This window comes from Tamandua tetradactyla, unplaced genomic scaffold (assembly GCF_023851605.1).
Source record: "Tamandua tetradactyla isolate mTamTet1 unplaced genomic scaffold, mTamTet1.pri scaffold_80_ctg1, whole genome shotgun sequence".
Classification (NCBI taxonomy): Eukaryota; Metazoa; Chordata; class Mammalia; order Pilosa; family Myrmecophagidae; genus Tamandua; species Tamandua tetradactyla.
The window spans coordinates 252,792-271,774 of NW_027518404.1; positions in this window are offsets into that span (position 1 = coordinate 252,792).

The following is an 18,983-nucleotide window of genomic DNA, read 5'->3' on the forward strand; positions in this document are numbered from 1 at the left end:
GTTATCTAATTTAAGGAAATATAACAACTATGTTTCAAGTGTTATAACAAAATTAATATTAATTTGGCTGATGCTTTATTTTTGTCCCATTGTAACTATAATTCACTGATATATAAAAATAATATATATGTAATTATAAAATTTTTGAATGCATATTTGTACTTTCTGAATAAAACTACTCTTGTATTTTTATTTTCATTTTGCCTTTACTTGAGGATTCTCCTTAATCATCAAAATTTGTCTCAATAGCTGATGATAATATTCTACTAGATATCTCATTACTTCCCTAATCATTCTTCTACTATTTTAAACACTTTATTCTTGTATTTTTAAAAATATTTCATTGAAATAATCATAGAAATGTACATAAATATTTATTATCCTGAATCATTTGTACTGGAAATTACAAGGTTCTCATTTACTAATCATGAAATATTATGAAATTATTCCTCTAGAATACTTAATGTTTTTAATATATTTTAGGTCTATAAAGACATTTAAAAATTAATGAATATATGATTTTCACAAGGATATAATTCCATTACATTCTGTAAACTATATTTCAGTTTTCATGAAATATTTTTTTCACCTAGGGATATAACAGGAATTTCTCTAAGTTATTATTTGTTCCCCATCAGAGGCACATGGTCACTTACTGTTTATTATTCTGCAGTCTAAATCCTCTATATTTTGTGGTGTCATAAAAATGTGCTTAACAGGAATGCATTTTAAAATGTTATAAATACTAAAATTGTCTTCATGTTAATATCTGTGCTTGGACCTTTAATTCATGTTATATAATTTTTTCTAAGAATTATGCAATTACAGTTTTCAAGTGATTTCCTTGTTTTTATTACTTCAAAATGATGATATTAATTCATTACATTCAGTTCACATTCTTTCATATCATTTTAACCTTATGCACAGAGATGTGTTCATGAATACTGAGGTAAGAGTGATTTGTGGTTTTTTGTGCAGAAGTTAAAGAAAACCAGGAAATATTTTCCCAGAATGCTGAAAAGATTTCTCAATCAAATCCCTTTTTATTGCCATCAATTAATATGAAAAGCAAATTTCATCCTTTTGAATAAAGTGTCAACATAGTAAGCTTAATTTTGACATTGTGAATATTACAATAGGCACATCACAGCCCAAATAAGTTGGTATTTTACATAATTGACTGCTGCTGACCTGTTTTTAATACACTCTAACAACAATTTTCTTAGTTTAAAACTTCAAGACAGTATAATATTCAAATCTGTATGTATTGTCCATTATCATTCAGTCCTCAGTTTTACTATGGACAATTAGGTGACAATACCCAAACTGTTAGTCTTTTAAAAAGGCATTCACTGGATTATTCAATGCTTTCATCAGTAATACATGTACCCACAATTGGCAATAAAAAATGCTGAACATCATTTATCAATTAACATTCATTGTGAATTCTTATGTTTAAACTGAATAGATTTATGCAGATTCTTCATAGAAGCTATTATGTTGACTAATGTTCTTCAGGCATGATTGTCTTGATACCAAACAGAAAATAAATGCACCTGGTGAACTTTTGGTCATCAAGCAGTTTCTGCTAATCAGGGCATCACAGTCCCATGTGCTATGTGGGAATTCTCTGGTCTTTCTACCTTCGATCCTACTGAGACTGAAAGAGCACCTTGTATCTCATCACCCACTGAGTTTCTGGGCAATGCCCATGCACACACCAACATCATTTCCCACTATTCCACAGAGAGTCATGGACAAAAAGAATGAATTCCTTCATTTCTCAGATCCTATATATTCACACTTTTGAACCAATGGAATTAGATTTATGTCTAATTTGCTATACTGATAAGGAAAAAATGTTTAACTAATGTTTCCTCTATACTTGTTTTTGGAACAAAATAATTTAAAATGGTGAAGAATGTATGCTTTATTGGCATGTTTACCCCCCCAAAATGAATGTGCTATTTGCTAAAAACAAGCAAGCAAAATAAGAAGCCTAAAAGCATGATTATTTGGAAGGAATGCAAATTATTGTATTATTGGTCCAAAAAATATTTCCTTTTACATCTTTATTGAGTGGTGATAAGCATATAATTAAAGTTAAATAGGCAATCTTGCTTTTTTATTTATCTAAATAGTAAAAGTAAAGATGAAAATTCTCTTTTGTATTTGGCATGCAGGAGGAAATAAGCACTGCAAATATTAGAAGAAAAAATTAAAAACACACAGTATAAAAGCCACATGGGAAAAAATTTAAAAGTGGAAAATCCTTCTAATGAGTTGCAGTGAAAAAGTACTTCAGAAAACTATAGAGAATATTTCGTATGTACAAATTCTGAATCAGAAATAAAATTGTGCCTTTAAAGGTTGGAATAGGAATTGAGGCACATTCCTAAAGAGTAAGCTGCTTAATACAGAAAGTGAAAATTGGAGGGAAATGTTTCAATAAATGAATAAAACTTAATATAATTCAGAAATAGGAATGTATATAAAGGGAGAATTATAAACAAAAAATTAAATAAGAGCACTCTTCAGCATAATAGACATTAATTTAAAAGAAAGAATCTGGAAGCAGTGGGGGAAAAACCAGTGCTATATCCTTGTAAAATTCAAAAGCACAAATATATACTCCTTAAAGTCATTCAGTTAGGAAGGAAACATAAGTAGAATTAATGGAGAATGTTATTGGAATGAGACTGTAACATGTGTAACTGGAGTAGGCGTTTGGGTTGTGGAGACATATGCAAATTCTTAGGAAAGACAATACCCTATTTAATCTTTTCACAAAATCAAAACTGCAATCTATGAGAGAGTAGAATTCTTGCATATCCAAAATGTGTGTTTCCATGTTCGTTATTTTGGTGCTCCAAATTGTAATATTATTTTGCTGGTTATAAAACTGTAGGTATAAAACTAATTTCTCTCAAAATCATGGCTCAAAAATAGTAACTATATCTGAATAATATTGATGCTAATTAGTCTGAAGCATTTGTGTTCTATGTATGCTGTTATAGTAAATACATGAATATTTATTATAAAGTGCTTGATTAAAACATAATTTTAATTAGATATTGAATAATAGTAACTCCTTTTAATAAAGTTCACCCTAAGATGACAATTTTCAGCTTTGAGTTTAAATTCAGCTACATATTGATTTTGACATGGAGTACATCCATGAATGATTATAGAAGCTTAAAAATATTCTTCTTTTGAAGTTTTGACATGATTTCATACTGTAAATTTTTCTCTTAAATGTTTAATTTTTTTAATTTTTCTGCCTCAGAATCATTTATTTTTTAACATGAATGCATTCCCCTATTACAATTCTATTACCTTATTGGAATGGGCAGTAATATGAATTAGACAGATAAACTGAGTAAAAAATATGTGGAACACTTTAACAAGTATTATCATAATTTACAAAGTTAACATTTTTGTCAACTTTGTCCAAAAATGAAATTTAAACACTTTAGTAAGTTAATAAAATATTATGGTATTCAGTTTTCTTGATTCAAACATACTTTATCATAATTTTCTATGATTATGCAGATATCTGATTTTATCTTTTTGATGTACTAAATGACTTTTTTTCTCTTTTTATAGTGGATGTGAAGGAATTAAATGTCAATTATATGTGTTAACACATCCCCAATATAGTTTTAGAACTGGAAGCAAAAAAACAAATTTCTCATTAGGCAAATAGTTTGTGTAAAAAAATTGCTCCACTTGGAACCTAAAGGACTATGTGTCACATACTTCAAGGGAAAAGGAAGATTAACTTGCAAATGTGAAGATGATAAATAGTCACACAGATTTGAAAAACAAATAACTGAAACATGAATAAATTGAAGCAGATTGTATCTTAAAGCAAAGATGAAAGGAAAATGAAAATACAAAATAGTTAATAAAGTTAAAATGGACCTGAAGAACACTGAACACTTCACAGAGAAGGAAATGAAATTTCACATGCACATACACATGCACACGAAATAAAAGATATAACAAGTGAATGAGTATGGAGAAAAAGAAAAGAAGAAGAATTGGCTATTTTTTTTAAAAAAAAGTAATAAATATGTGAATCTATGTGTTCAGAAAGAAAACATTATTTCAACCTTGGGAAATGAAAAATAATCTATAACTGGTGTATACATAACTTTTGTTTACTCCTCCAGATCCACCCTTCATCTTTCTCCAGCTTGCTGTGTTCCCTGGTATCAAAACATTCTGGAATGCATGTGGGAGCTCAGTGTTCTTGACTTCTTGTTGGATGTGGGCTACAGAGGTCTTTCAGGAAATCATATGGAGTGAGATTCCTGCCTTCAGAGGAGTTTTTTCTTAGCTCTCTTTTTGTGGAGGATTCTGAGGCTGGTAGAATTCTCTGAGGCTCCCAGCTAATGCCAGTCAGCTCTTCCATTAGCCCTCTCCCTTTTTCTCTCTTCTATTTCCTTAAACCACTCTCACTCCTCTCCATTCTAAATTGATGGATATTCTATGAAATAATGGCCTACACTCTTCAAAATATCACAGAAGAAGACTATAAAAAGAAAAAGCCTGTTCCAGATTAAAAAGAAATATGCATTGAAAGTTTGGGCACTAGATATTATGACACAGATTTAGAAATAGACCTATACATACATTGATAAAGACGTAATTATAGATATAAAGTTATTATTGGGAAATTTTAACACATTCATATAAGGTGTGAGGATTTTTAAACAGTAGTGAATCTATAGTACTTGTTTATTTTTGTTATTTGCTATTTTATTTATTGCTATTAATTGTGTATTCAACTCTCCATAATATTTTAAAATTTTGCTTAATTCCACTGCTTTTCCATCATGCTCAAACAATGTTACTATGAATAATGTGGGAATTCTTTCATCCATTTCCATGCATTCTGCTTTTAATTCAATTCTATGATACTAATATTTCTCAGCCTGAATTTTGGAAGGGGAGGGTGCTATAACTACTATAAGGCTGGCTTCTTTTCTGAAATATTAAGAATAAGTCAACAATAATATCAATGTCTTCACACTCCAAAAAGTTTCACTATGTTATTCTATCATTTTTCTTCAATATTCCCAGTCTGAACCCTGTATCTCAAATCTGCCTGAAAAGAATTGTCTTCTACATTTTATTCACTAAAAATAATGAAAAAATTGTATGCATGTTTGGAGAGTTAATAGGCATTGTGATGTCATTTACATTATCATGCCTATATGTGGAAGTCTATATTTTAGGTTAATAGAAAACTAACTGTTTTGTATGGCTTAGAAAAGAAAAAATCCAATCAAATCAAAGAAAATACAGTTTTTATAATAATGATATTTAAAACATACTTATCTCCACTTCATCCTCTAAAACAATTAAATGGGAGGTTAAACTCACAAAGACAAAGAAGATGTGGAAAGATGCCACTACAGATGGGAAATACCAGGTAATTTGTATCATAAGAGAGTTTGTGCAAAAGGGGATAAAACTGCACTGCTGCTTTTATCTCAAGAGAGAGGAAACCTGTGTCCTCTTGACAGAAATAGCAGAATGTAAATTCTCCAATGGTTGAAACAGAATCATCATTCTGGAGAAAAGTATGTTCTGTGAAATACGAGGTGGGGATGAAGGCTATATATTAAAAAGGTCATCTGGATATTATATAATGTAAATGCACTAATTTCTTTCAAAGATATTTACCAGAATGATGGTGGCTAAGCTAATGCTCCATTCAGAGATCCTTGGGGGATTCATTTCTGTAAGCAATGACTTCTTAAATTAATAGATATTTAAGACCATTAAAATCTCTCCATCACCAGTCAAAGAAGTAGAGAGCTACACAAGACCAGTCCATGCTCATTGCACTTCCAATCACCTGATTGTGGAAAGTTTCTATTTAAAGACAGAGAGCAAAAGAAAAATTATACAGTCAGAATAAAGAAACAAAGAGGAAATAAGCATTGCAGATAGCAAAAGAAAAAAGAAAATACTCATATTAAAACTTACCACAGGGGAAAAATGGAGAATATTTACAATGAGAACCAGAAAATAAATACCTCAATAAATTAGAGAAACATCTTAATATGTGAAAATTCTATCTCAGAAAAAATTGTGCCATAATAATGCTAGAAGGAGGGTTGAGGCACATTCCTTAAGGGTAAGATATATGATAGAGAAATTGAAAATTGAAAAGTTTAAAAAATAATGTCACTGAAAAAATCCCAACTGACAAAATTCCAGAAAGAAGAAAAAGATGAGAAAAATATCAAAAATTAAAATAAAATAAGATCATTCATCAGGATGAAGGAAATGAACTTTTAAAACTACCTACTGGAAAACCCAGAGCCAAATATTATACCATGACAGGTCCTTGTAAAATTCCAAAGCCCTTGTAAATAATGCTGCTATAAATATTGGTGTGCAGATGTCCATTTGTGTCCTTGCCCTCATGTCCTTTAAGTAGAGACAGCATATAGATAGATCTTGTTTTTAAATCCATTCTGCCAGTTTATGTCTTTTGATTGGGGAGTTTAATCCATTAACATTTAGTGTTATTACTGCATGGATAGTACTTTCTTCTACTATTTTGCCTTCTGGATTTTATATGTCATATTTAATTTCCCTTCTTTTTACCTTTACTCATAGTCTTCCTTTCCACACCTCTCTTCTCCACAGCTCTCTCTCTTGTCTTTTCATATCTGTCCCTAGCACTCCCTTTGGTATTTCTTCCAGAGTTGGTCTCTTGGTCACAAATTCTCTCAGTGATTTTTCATCTGAAAATGTTTTAATTTCTCCCTCATTTTTGAAGGACAATTTTGCTGGTTATAGAATTCTTGGTTGGCAGTTTTTCACTTTTAATAATTTAAATATATCATCCCATTTTCTTCTCGCCTCCATGGTTTCTGCTCAGATATCTACACATAGTCTTATTGGGCTTCCCTTGTATTGATGGTTTGCTTTTCTCTTGCTGCTTTCAAGATTCTCTCTTTCTATTTGACCTCTGACATTCTGATTAGTAAATGTCTTGGAGGACGTCTATTTGGATCTATTCTCTTTGGGTACACTGCACTTCTTGGATCTGTGATTTTAAGTCTTTCATAAGAGTTGGGAAATTTTCAGTGATAATTTCCTCCATTAGTTTTTCTCCTCCTTTTCCCTTCTGTTCTTCTTCTGGACACCCACAACACATACATTCATGTGCTTCATATTATCTTTCAATTCCCTGAGACCCTGCTCATATTTTTCCATATATTTTCTTTTTCTTGCCAGGTTTCAAATGTCCCATTCTCCAGTTCAAAAATCCTATGTTCTATCTCTCAAAATCTACCACTGTAGGTTTCCATTGTTTTTTCATCTCTTCTACCGTGACTTTCATCCCTATAACTTCTGTGATTTGTTTTTTCAAACTTTCAATTTCTTTTTTGTTCATTCCTTACCTTCTTTATATCCTCCCTCAATTCATTGATTTGGTTTTTGATGAGGTTTTCCATGTCTGTTTGTATATTCTGAATTAAATGTTTCGGCTCCTGTATCTCATTTGAATTGTTGGTTTGTTCCTTTGACTGGGGCATATTTTCAATTTTCCTGGTGTGATTTGTTATTTTTTGCTGGTGTCTAGGCATTTAATTACCTTAATTAGTTTATTCTGGAAATTGCTTGCACTTATTTTACCTAGGGCTTTCTTGCTGGATGAATTCATTTTATATCTGTTCTTTGACATTCAATTCAGCTATATCTGGACCTCTAGCATAAGTTTTGTTTTACAGAGGAGAAATTTTCAGTTCTTGTTTTCTTTTTTCTTGCCTTGCTTTGGTGCCTTTCCTCCCCACACTTAGGAGGTCTGCTTAGGTAATATAGTCCACAGCCGGATTTTCCCTGACCAAACTGGCCTCCTATCAGGAGGAAAGAGTCACCTGTGTCAGTTTTCCCCAAGGGTGAGACAAAGCAGTTTGAAAGACTTTACAATTACCAAGAGATGGAAACAGCCAAAATGTCCATCAATGGACGGGTGGCTAAACAAACTGTGGCATATACATATGATGGAATATGTATATAAGACAGAATAAATTTATGAAGTATGTAACAACATGGATGGACCTTAAGGACATCATGCTGAGTGTGATTAGCCAAAAACAAAAGGACAAATACTGTATGGTCTCACTAATATGAACTGACATTTGTGGATAAACTTGGAATATTTCATTGATAACAGAGACCATCAGGACATAGAAATAGGGTAAGATATTATGTAACTGGAGCTGAAGGGATACAGATTGTGCAACAGCACTGAATATAAAAACTCAGAAATGGACAGCACAACACTACCTTACTCTAATACAATTATGTTAAAACACTGAATGAAACTGATTGTGAGAATGATAGAGAGAGGAGGGCTGGGGCATAAATGAAATCCCAAAGAAAGATAGATGATAAAGATTGAGATGGTATAATCTAGGAATGCCTAGAGTGTATAATGATAACGACTAATTGTACAAATTTTAAAATGTTTTTGCATGAGGAAGAACAAAGGAATGTCACTACTGCAGGGTGCTGAAAATAGATGACAATTAATATTTTAAAATTTCAACTTATGTGTGAGACTAAACAAAAAATGTTTATTTGGTACAAAATTTATATTTTGACTAGTGCATCTCCTCATATAACTTATGTAGATAGTTGGTTGAACAACATAAGCACATGGAACCTTGGGTAGGACATTAGATTTTATTGCTTTGTTCAGAGTGATGCCCTGATGAATCCCAGAGTGATTTGATCAGTGAGTGGATAAGTATTTGCAAAGTCCCTTCAGGAAATGGTGAAAACAGGGGGAAATTCAACCTTCCCAAGTTGAATTACTGATATTCTCACAAGCAGTATGGACAACCAAAGCTAGAGGCTGAGCCCCCAGTCTTAAGGCTTGTTCATATGAAACTTAACCCCACAAAAGATATGTCAAGCCTACTTAAAATTAAGTTTAAGAGTCACCCACAAGAGAACCTCTGTTTTTGCTCAGATGTGGCCTCTGTCTCCAGCCAATACAACAAGCATACTCATCACTCTTCCCCTGTCTACATGGGACATGACTCCCATGGGTGTTGACCTTCCTGGCAACATGGGACAGAAATCCTACAATGAGCTGAGGCTCAGCATCAAGGGATTGAGAAAACCTTCTCGACCAAAAGGGGAAAAGTGAAATGAGACAAAGTGTCAATGGCTGTGAGATTCCAAACAGAGTTGAGAGGTTATTCTTATGCATTAAGTAGATATCACCTTGTTATCCAAGATGTAATGGAGAGGCTGGAGGGAACTGCCTGAAAACGTAGAGCTGTGTTCCAGTAGCCATATTTCTTGATGATGATTGTATAATGATATAGCTATCTCAGTGTGACTGTGTGATTGTGAAAATCTTGTGTCTGATGCTCCTTTTATCTACCTTGTCAACAGACAAGTAGAACATATGGAATAAAAATAAATAATAGGGGAAACAAATGTTAAAATAAATTTAGTTTGAAATGTTAGCGATCAATGAAAGGGAGGGGTAAGGGGTATGGTATGTAAATTTTTTTCTCTTTTTCTGTTTTTGTTTTATTTTTCTCTTGTCTTTTTTTTAATGAATTGATGCAAATGTTCTAAGAAATGATCACGATGATGAATATGCAACTATGTGATGTTACTGTGAATTACTGATTATATATGTAGAATGGAATGAGCATATATTAAGATGTTTGCATTTCTTTCTTGTAATTTTTTAATTAATAAAAATTATTTAAAAATTCCAAAGCACTGTGAATAGAGAGACCTTTCTAAGACAATCAAATGATAGGAAGAAAAAAAAGAAAATATAACTGAGGTTGAATTTTAATGGGATGAGCATTTAACACACGCAATTTTACTGGAGGCAGGTATGGGGTAAAGAAAGATACAAAACCTTAGGAAAGCCAATACAACTTAATTTGTCCAGGTTGTCAAGGCAGCAATCTATGAAAGAATAGATTTCACACATATCTTGAAAGTGTTCTGATTTGTTGATTGTTTTGGCCATCCAAAATGTAATATTACTTTGCTGGTTACTGAATTATAGATACAAAACTAATTTCTTCCAATAATTAAAAGTAAAAAATTTATCTTTATTTGAACAAACAGTTTAAGCCAAGGTCTTATGGTAAGTAAAATTGATCAATGAATATGTAACTCAATTAAATGATGTATTATTAAATAAAATGTGTATTTTAGGCTTCACAATAAAAACTATACCCAGAAACTCAACTCTTCTCCCACTTCTGCGACTATATCTTTTGTCCAGGACCATCAAACCAAAAACCTCAGAATAGGGGGTCAATGGTCAATCAATATAATTCAGTCAGTGGACAAGTTCAAATATATATCAGATCATATTACTCCATTAGTCAAACAATTGTAAGTTTCCTTGCATGCATAACACAAATTAAAAATATTTCCCATGAAAATTGATGCTTTGATGCAAACCTTTTTCCTCATTTCCTCTCCTGCTCAACTTCTCCTTGCCCACTCCCCTAAGGATGCAGTACCCTCTGCTAGTTATCTGGAACCTTCTAACTCAGGGATGGGCCCTTGATGAACCTGCTTCCAGTAAAGTTCTCCTTAGGTACTCCCTCATCTACTCATCACAAACCTCTGCCTTTAATCAAAGCAAAACTTGTTGCTGAGAGACAATGACATTCCCCCAAAATATTGACTTTGATTCACTATACTGATTTAACTGAAGTGGTGCCATTGAAACTACTCAAGAAATGAACACTGAGTAATTGGAAACTAGAATTCTTTATGTCTCTGCCCTTAAATCTGCAATGGACAGAATGAAAATATTATGTAATACTAATTACACAGTAAGATTTATTACTGGCTGACACCAATTAAGAAAGACAATGGAGACCAAGGTAGCTTATTTTTCCTTTCAAACAAATAGATAAATTATCATTCTTGAGTACTATTCAATCCCCTGGGAGAGGAGTAACAAATGTAAAATGTTCAAACTCTTTAGCTTCTTTCGTCTGCCAACATAGACACCTATGAATGCAGGTTATGTGGGCATCATATATGCAGTATTTATTTAAATTTAATAAAATATTTTTGTTGTGAAACTTTCACACACATACATTTCATACATGGTGTACAATCAATGGCTTACCATAAAATCATATAGTTGCTTATTCATCACCATGACCATTTTAGAACAATATCATCACTCTAGAAAAAGACATAAGAAGAAAAAAGACTCATACTTCTCATACCCATTATCCCTCACTCTCATTGACCACTAACATTTCAATCTACCAAATTTACTTTACCTCTTATCTCCCTATTATTCATTTATTTTTATCCATTTATTTTTACTTATCTACCAACACCCAGGAAGAAAGTAGCAACAGACCTAAGGTTCCCACAATCACAAAGCCACTTTTCAAAAGCCATACCACCATACAATTGTCTTCAAGAATCAAGGCCACTGGAACACAATTCAACATCCCCAATTACTTCTCTCCAGCCACCCAATACACCAGAAACTAAAAAGGGATATCTATATAATGCATGAGAATAAACTCCAGGATAACCTCTCAACTCTATTTGAAGTCACTCAGCCACTGAAACTTTATTTTGCCTCATTTCTCTTTTCCTCCTTTTGGTCAAGAAGGCTTTCTGAGTAACATGATGCTGGGTCCTGGCTCATCCTGGGAGCTGTGCCATATATTTTCAGGAACATTTACATCTCTTGGTGTCACGTCTCATGTAGGGGGAAGGGCAGTGAGTTGATCTGCTGAATTGGCTTACAGAGAGAGGCCACATCTGAGCAACAAAAGAGTTCCCTGGAGATGACACTAATGCATAATTATAGGTAGGTTTAGCTTATCCTTTGAAGGAGTAAGACTAATAGTGGTGAACTGCAAGATTGTGGACACAGCCTTTTGATTTGTGTTCCCTACTGCTTGAGATAACATCAGAACTTCCCCAAATGTGGAAGATGAATATTTCCTCCTTTTTCCCCAGACCCCCAAGGGGACTTTGAAAATACTTTTTTATTCATTGCCCAAATTACTCTGGAATACATCAAGACATCACACTAAACTTGACAAACCAACAAGATCTCACACCCTTTTCAAGATTCCCTGTATTTATGGTGGTCAGCTAAACTGGCCATACAAGTTAAATTAGGTAATGCACTACCCAACTTTTAAATTTTGCACCAAATAAACATCTCTGTTTTTCATCTCACACAGTAGTTGAAGCATTTAAAATATGGACCATATCCTCCTAAATCTTGTTTTCTGATCTACCTGAGTGTTATACAGATCAGTTTCCTGCATCTCTAGTTGAAGTCTGGTCTCTTTTTCAACTTTTTAAACTGTTCCTGTATGGGGTACTGCTGACTTACATACCTTCAGATCTTTAACTCTGAGTCTCAGGTGTGACATAAACACCCAAAGTTTCTGGAACTGATCAGGTTATGGACAAACAGCTCAGTACCTCAGAATTAAGAAATAGCAATTACAAATTCTTAATATATAGGACTGTTGTAAGAGCTTACATTCTAGGACCCTTTACAATAGGCCCCAATATGATATCCCATGTTCTCAACTTCAATTCACTGAGTTTGTATATTGTACCTAGATAAAAAATGAGTGAAGTTCTAATCAAAAGTTACCACCCACAACTGGGTGGGTCACATCTCCATGGAAACAATGAAAATGTTTTCACCCAGCAATACTGAATGAGGGTTAAAGGACATGGCATTTGTAGGGACATAAAAACTTTAAACTGGCACATTCCAGCCTTTGATCACCACAAAAGTATGTTCTTTCCAAATGCAAAATACATTCATTCCATAACAATGTCTGAAAATCTTAAACCATTTCAGTAACAATACAAATAAAATTCAATGTCAAAAACAGTACAAAATCTCATCAGTCAGCTACAAGTATGGTCTGTCCTAAGGCAAAATTCTTCTCTGGCTCTGGACCTGTAAAACTCAGAACAAGTTATTTCCTGCCAACATAAAAAGGAGAAATAGTCATGGGATACATATTCCCATTTCCACATGGAGGAATTGGAAGGAACACAGGGGACACTGGACCCAAACAGTTTCAAAAACCTACAAGGCAAACTCCATTAAGTTTCAAGTTCTGACGGTCATTTGCCCTCAGGGCTTTAGAAAGCAGCAGTCTCACCCTTTCCAAGGGCGTACACAGTGGTCCATCTGTCCTTGAATGCAACCTTGGGGGACACTGGGGACTACTTTTTCTCAGCTCTATCCTTTCCAAGTATTGAGACTTCCTTGGGGCTCTCTGTCATCACTCAACCCCTCCAGAACAATGTGGTGATGGCCAGTTTCTCCCCACTCCACAATGAATGTGCTCCTCCCTGTCCAGGGCTTGGAGTACAACTCTTCCCAAACAGTGAAGAGCAAGGCTTATCCTTTGGCTTCAGGGCAAACTCACTCTCTCAAAATACTTCAATGGGTCCACTCTCCTAGCACAAGGGTGCTTGACTTGAGACCTTAGCTTCCATGGTTCTGTCTTTGAAGTTATTTCTCCTCCAACATTTCCTTTTTCTCCCCTTCTTACTCCAAAATGGCAGTGGCTCCATTTATACAGACCCCATAGCACTCTTGCTGGTTTTCTGTAATAGACAGGGTTCATAACAATCAGACAATAGGACTTTCCACATATCCTTCCTGGACAACCCCACCTCCAATTCTGACTTTTTATGAAATGGCTGACTGGTTCCAGGTTGGATTAAATCCTCACATGGGACACTATTCTCTGACTCTTCCTTTCTGGAAACTCAAATTTTCCAGACCATAAATTTCTGGTTTCTTTATATCCAAGAGTTCAGACATCAACTTACTTCTTTCTTGTCACATTTTGCTATATGGTGCAAACAGAAACCAGACTAACATTTCCACATTTAATTTGTAAATCTCCTGCTAAATATCCAAGTTCACAGCTTTTGAAATCTGCCCTCCACCTAAGACCAATAGTCAGTTTTGACAGATTCTCTGCAACTTTAAAACAATGATCACCATCCTTTCAGTTTGCAATTACATGTGCATCATTACTGTCTAAGGTCCTATCAGAGGTATCTTTAGAGTCCACATTTCTAACAACATTCTCCTCAAAGCACTCTACACCTTCTCTATCAAGCTCCTCATAACTTTTCCAGAATCTTCCCCTCATGCATTTAAAAAGCCATCCCAACATGTTTGGTTTTGCAGAACACAGCAGCACCCCACTTCTGGTATAGTTTGTAAGCTTCCAGAATGCGATATACCAGAAACAAAATGACTTTAAAAAGGGGAATTTATTAAGTTGCAAGTTTAGAGTTCTAAAGCCATGAAAATGTCCAAATTAAGGCATCCAGGGAAAGATACCTTGGTTCGAAAATGCCAATGATGTTCAGGGTTTCTTTCTCAAGTTGGGAGAGCATACAGCAATGTCTTCTAGCTTTGTCCCCTCGGTTCATAAAGTTTATCTGGAGGCATTTTCCTTCTGCTCCAGAGGTGTCTGGCTGCATGGACTCCATTGGTTCTGGTGGCTCTAATGCTTTTTCCAAAATGGTTCCCCTTGAGAGCGCAAGCATAGTTCAGTGGTAGAATTTTCACCTGCCATGCAGGAGACCAGGTTCAAGTCCCAGTCCCTGTCCTTCCCAAAAACATACAACACAAACAAAAATTTAAAAAATTGTGCTGTAATAGGACACTCACAAGGGCAAAGAATGAAATGTCCCCCCTGCCATACAACATACATAAAACAAAAATAAATAAAATGGTTCCCTCTTAGAGGTCTCCAGTAAGCAACCCCGTCTTGAATGGGTGAAGACACATTTCCACGAAAACAATCAAATCAAAGATTACCACCCACAATTACATGGGTGACATCTCCATGAAAACAATAAAAAAGACTCCCTTTAGCAACACTGAATGAGGATTAAACGGGTGCATAATGACTTTAAACTGGCACAAAAATTAAGTGAAGATACTGTGAGAAATGGATTGTTTTTTCTGGACATTATCCATGATGCTTAATGGATAGAAGTGGCCATAGGGTACAGTGACTAAGAAGCAGAAATATGAACTATGGTGTTTACAGAGTTGGAATACTATGTGACTACAGAAAGGAATGAAGTTGTGAGGCCTGTAATGAGGTGAATGAAGCTTGGAAGTTGGGAAAAATACCAGAGAAAATTGGACAGATATTGTAGGGCATCTTTAGGAAATACTTGTCAGAAAATTAGGGCCTCAACTGACAGCTCTTATAGAAGTCACAGTTATGCCTGTGCTGTGTAATTTCCAGATTTTGAGATCCTGTGCTATATGTGTATAACTTGGTATTTTCCTGGAACTTTGTTTACCTGTGTAACCCCGAAGACTCAGAGTTGGAGATTTGCAGCTCTGAAAGTCAGCATTGCTACATACAACAGTTCAACAAAGCAAAAAAGATCAGGTTTCATTTATTGATAAGAATGAAGCTGATCTGATTGGGACTAACATATATCAAAAAGCAAGGTAAAAGTTGATATTGTCTGTACTTCAAAACTTCACCTACTGTATGACACCAAAGGAAGACATCTTTATTTTGTCCAAAACCCAAATTATCTGAGCACTTGCCTTAATGCAAACAGTCTGGATAGTTCATTTAAACACCCCAAACACACAGAACAAAAAACGGGACCAAGGGTTCATAATTCTGTATAGCTTAATGTAATTCCTGGATACATTTCAGAATATGTAGGTCAGATAATCAAAAAGTATTAGCAATGTCCCTTGAGGGGCTGGAAAACAATATGGAACTATTAACATTTCCCATATGGGAAATGAAGTAATAAGCATTACTTCAAGAGAAACTCTTTTGTGCTCAAATGTGACCTCTCTCACTAACCCAGCTGCACAAGTAAAATCCTTACCATCCCCCCTACATAGGGCATGACATACAGGGATAAGGCTTTCCCTGACAATGTGGGGATTACTCCCAGGGATGAGCCTGGCCCTGACACCATGGGATCAATAATGCCTTCATGACCAAAAAGAGGAAGATAACTGTAACAAAATAAAGTATCAGTGGCTGAAAGAGTTAAAATAGAGTTGAGAGGCTATTCTGGAATTTACTCTTATTCTTATGCAAGCTTAAGCTAGAGATTGTTAATTTTCATGGTTTGCCAAACCCCAAGCAACATCATTGCTGCTAACCCTAAAGAATACCCAGGATGCTATCTGAAATTCTACAAAAGTTTCACATATTAAGTTTATTTTTCATAAACCAAAAAACCTTCAAATAGTTCCTAAGACAAATAGGTTTTAAAACCCAAAATTGCCAGTCTCTCCAAGAACATCAACAAGTTCCATCCCCCTACCCCATAAAGTTGATACCCCTCTTCACTGCAAAAAAAATAGAACCTGCATAGCCCAAATATCCTGAAAGATTGAGAGGAGGAGTTATAGCAAATGAGTATGACTACTGATTTATTATATTGATTGTTGTTTTTATTTCCAGTGTCTGGGAGCAGCTAGAAAAAACTTGGCAGAGCTGAAACCCACATAAAATTTTGAAACATGTTTTATAACTATTTATTAAAATGTACTTTTCAATACATGGCTTTTTTATATATATGTTTTCTTTATACATACTTCTATAAATATGTTTTTATTTCTCATAATGAAAAATGTTTTAAAAAATTGTAGGAAAAAAAAATGTCCACTTTCCAGTTTAAGACCCTGGTTATGAGATTCACAAGACAAATGAATTTTCACCAACTCCTTATTGGTATTCCCAATATCACAAAGCCTCAGTAACTGAGGACAGATGATTTTATTCATAGTAATCTGTCTATAAAAAGTATCAACTTGGCTATAGTTAAGTTGTTCTTTCAGGCTATCCTTTTACTTGAGGATGCTTTGGTAAGGTATTTGCCTGGGCACCTCACTGACTTACCAGATGGGAAATGTTCAGCCAAGATCCATTTGATCTCCTACAAGACCCCTGAATTAGTTAGGGGTCTCTAGAAAAACAGAATCGAAAGGAAACTCTTGAAAATATAAAATTTATAAGAGTGTCTCATGTGACTGTGAGAACACAGAGTCCAAAATCTGCAGGGCAGGCTGTGAAACTGATGATTCCAATGGAAGGAATGGACAAACTCCACAGGATAGGCTCACCAACCAAAGCAGGAAAAGAGCCTATCTTTTTGGAATCCTCCTTAAAAGGCTTCCAGTGATTAGATTAAGCATCACTCATTGCAGAAGACTCTCCCCTTTGGCTGATTACAAATGGAATCAGCTGTGGTTGCAGCTGACATGATCATGATTTAATTCTATGAAATGTCCTCATTGCAACAGACAGGCCAGCACTTGCCCAACCAGATGAACAGGTACCACCACTTGGCCAAATTGACACACGAAAATGACCATGACAACCCCTAAGCAATTTATAATCAGTCTGGAACTTCTCATAGGACAACTCCCCTCAATCTAAATTCCTGAGAAAAAATGGGAAGTACCAAGGGAGTTCATGATTCTGGGTTTGCCTCTTTTGGCAGATTGTTGCTATCTTGACATGGGTACTCATGAAAACATATTTAGAAATCTATCAGTCACCATAGAACTTGCTGAATCTACTGCTAGAGCCATTACTACAAAACAATAGTCATTAGATTCACTAGCTAAGCATGTTTTAGACAATAGCATTGTTGTCCTTCACTACATATTTGCTAAAAAAAGAGGCATTTTTGCCATTGCCGACACAACCTCTTGTACTTGGGAAAATACTCACTGGGAAGTTGAGTCACAGCTGCATGAAATAACTGGAAAAGCTATATGGCTCAAAGAAGTAAGGTCTTCATCAGGATCATTTTTAAATTTTGATTTCAGCTGGTTTATCATGTAACTTGAGTTTAGGAGTATATTAAGAGATGAGAAATTAGGCATTTTTTTACTCAATAGTACTCACTGTTGTCTCCCTGGTGCATTGTTTTCTCACAGGAGTATTAAATGGGGGTACCCAGCTGCTTGTTAACCAGCAAATGCTTTCTTTATGTCTATAACAGTTGCAACATCAAAACAAGCTGCAATTACTTCTCAAAGACCTTAAGCAGTAACTGAGAGCTTTGCACAACCCCAAATATGTTGACCACAACTGTCAAAAGCTGAAAGACAGATCAAAATGGGGGAAACTGTTGAATATATGAAGTAGTCCAGAGCTGGTGTCCTACATGCTAAGCCCTATGTCAGCAAACTGAAGATAAACTAAGTGCCTATTTTTTGTAAGTCCTGTTTTCCCAGAACTTCAAATCTGAAAATACCCAATCATAATTGCCAGCTCCAATTTTCTTCTAGACCTTAGTCCCACTCCTGGTACGGTACAAAGATGTGTTAGAGTTCTCTAGGGAAACAGAACCAATAGAAAATACCTGTAAATACAAGGTTTTATAAATGTGTGCCATGCAACTGTGGGAATACACAAGTTCAAATTCCATAGTGCAGTCTGTAAGCTGAAAACTCCATAGAAGATCTATAATGAATCCCCCCATGGAAGCTAGTTGATTGAAGAGGAGAGGGAGAGTGTCTTCTGTTGTCTCCTTTAAAGTTCCCAGCTGAGTAGATTACACATCACCAATTTTGGAAGACACTTGTGGCCAACTGCAGATGTTATCAGCCATGGATGCAATTAACATGCTGATGATTTAATAAACCAGTCTTCTGATTTATTAACCAACTATGGAATGTCCTTGCAGTAATGACCAGTCCAGTGCTAGTTTGTTCAGTCAATGGGGCTCCATCACTTGGTCAAGTTGACACATGAACCCAACCATAACAGTCCACCCCTTATCAACTTGGTAGCTCGACATATAACCTTAAATCATATTTCATCTTTTAAGGGAACACAAAAGACATATATTTCACCTAATAATACTCAACTGTCGTGCATGCAACCAGAAAAACAATATATCTCTCCAAAATAGCT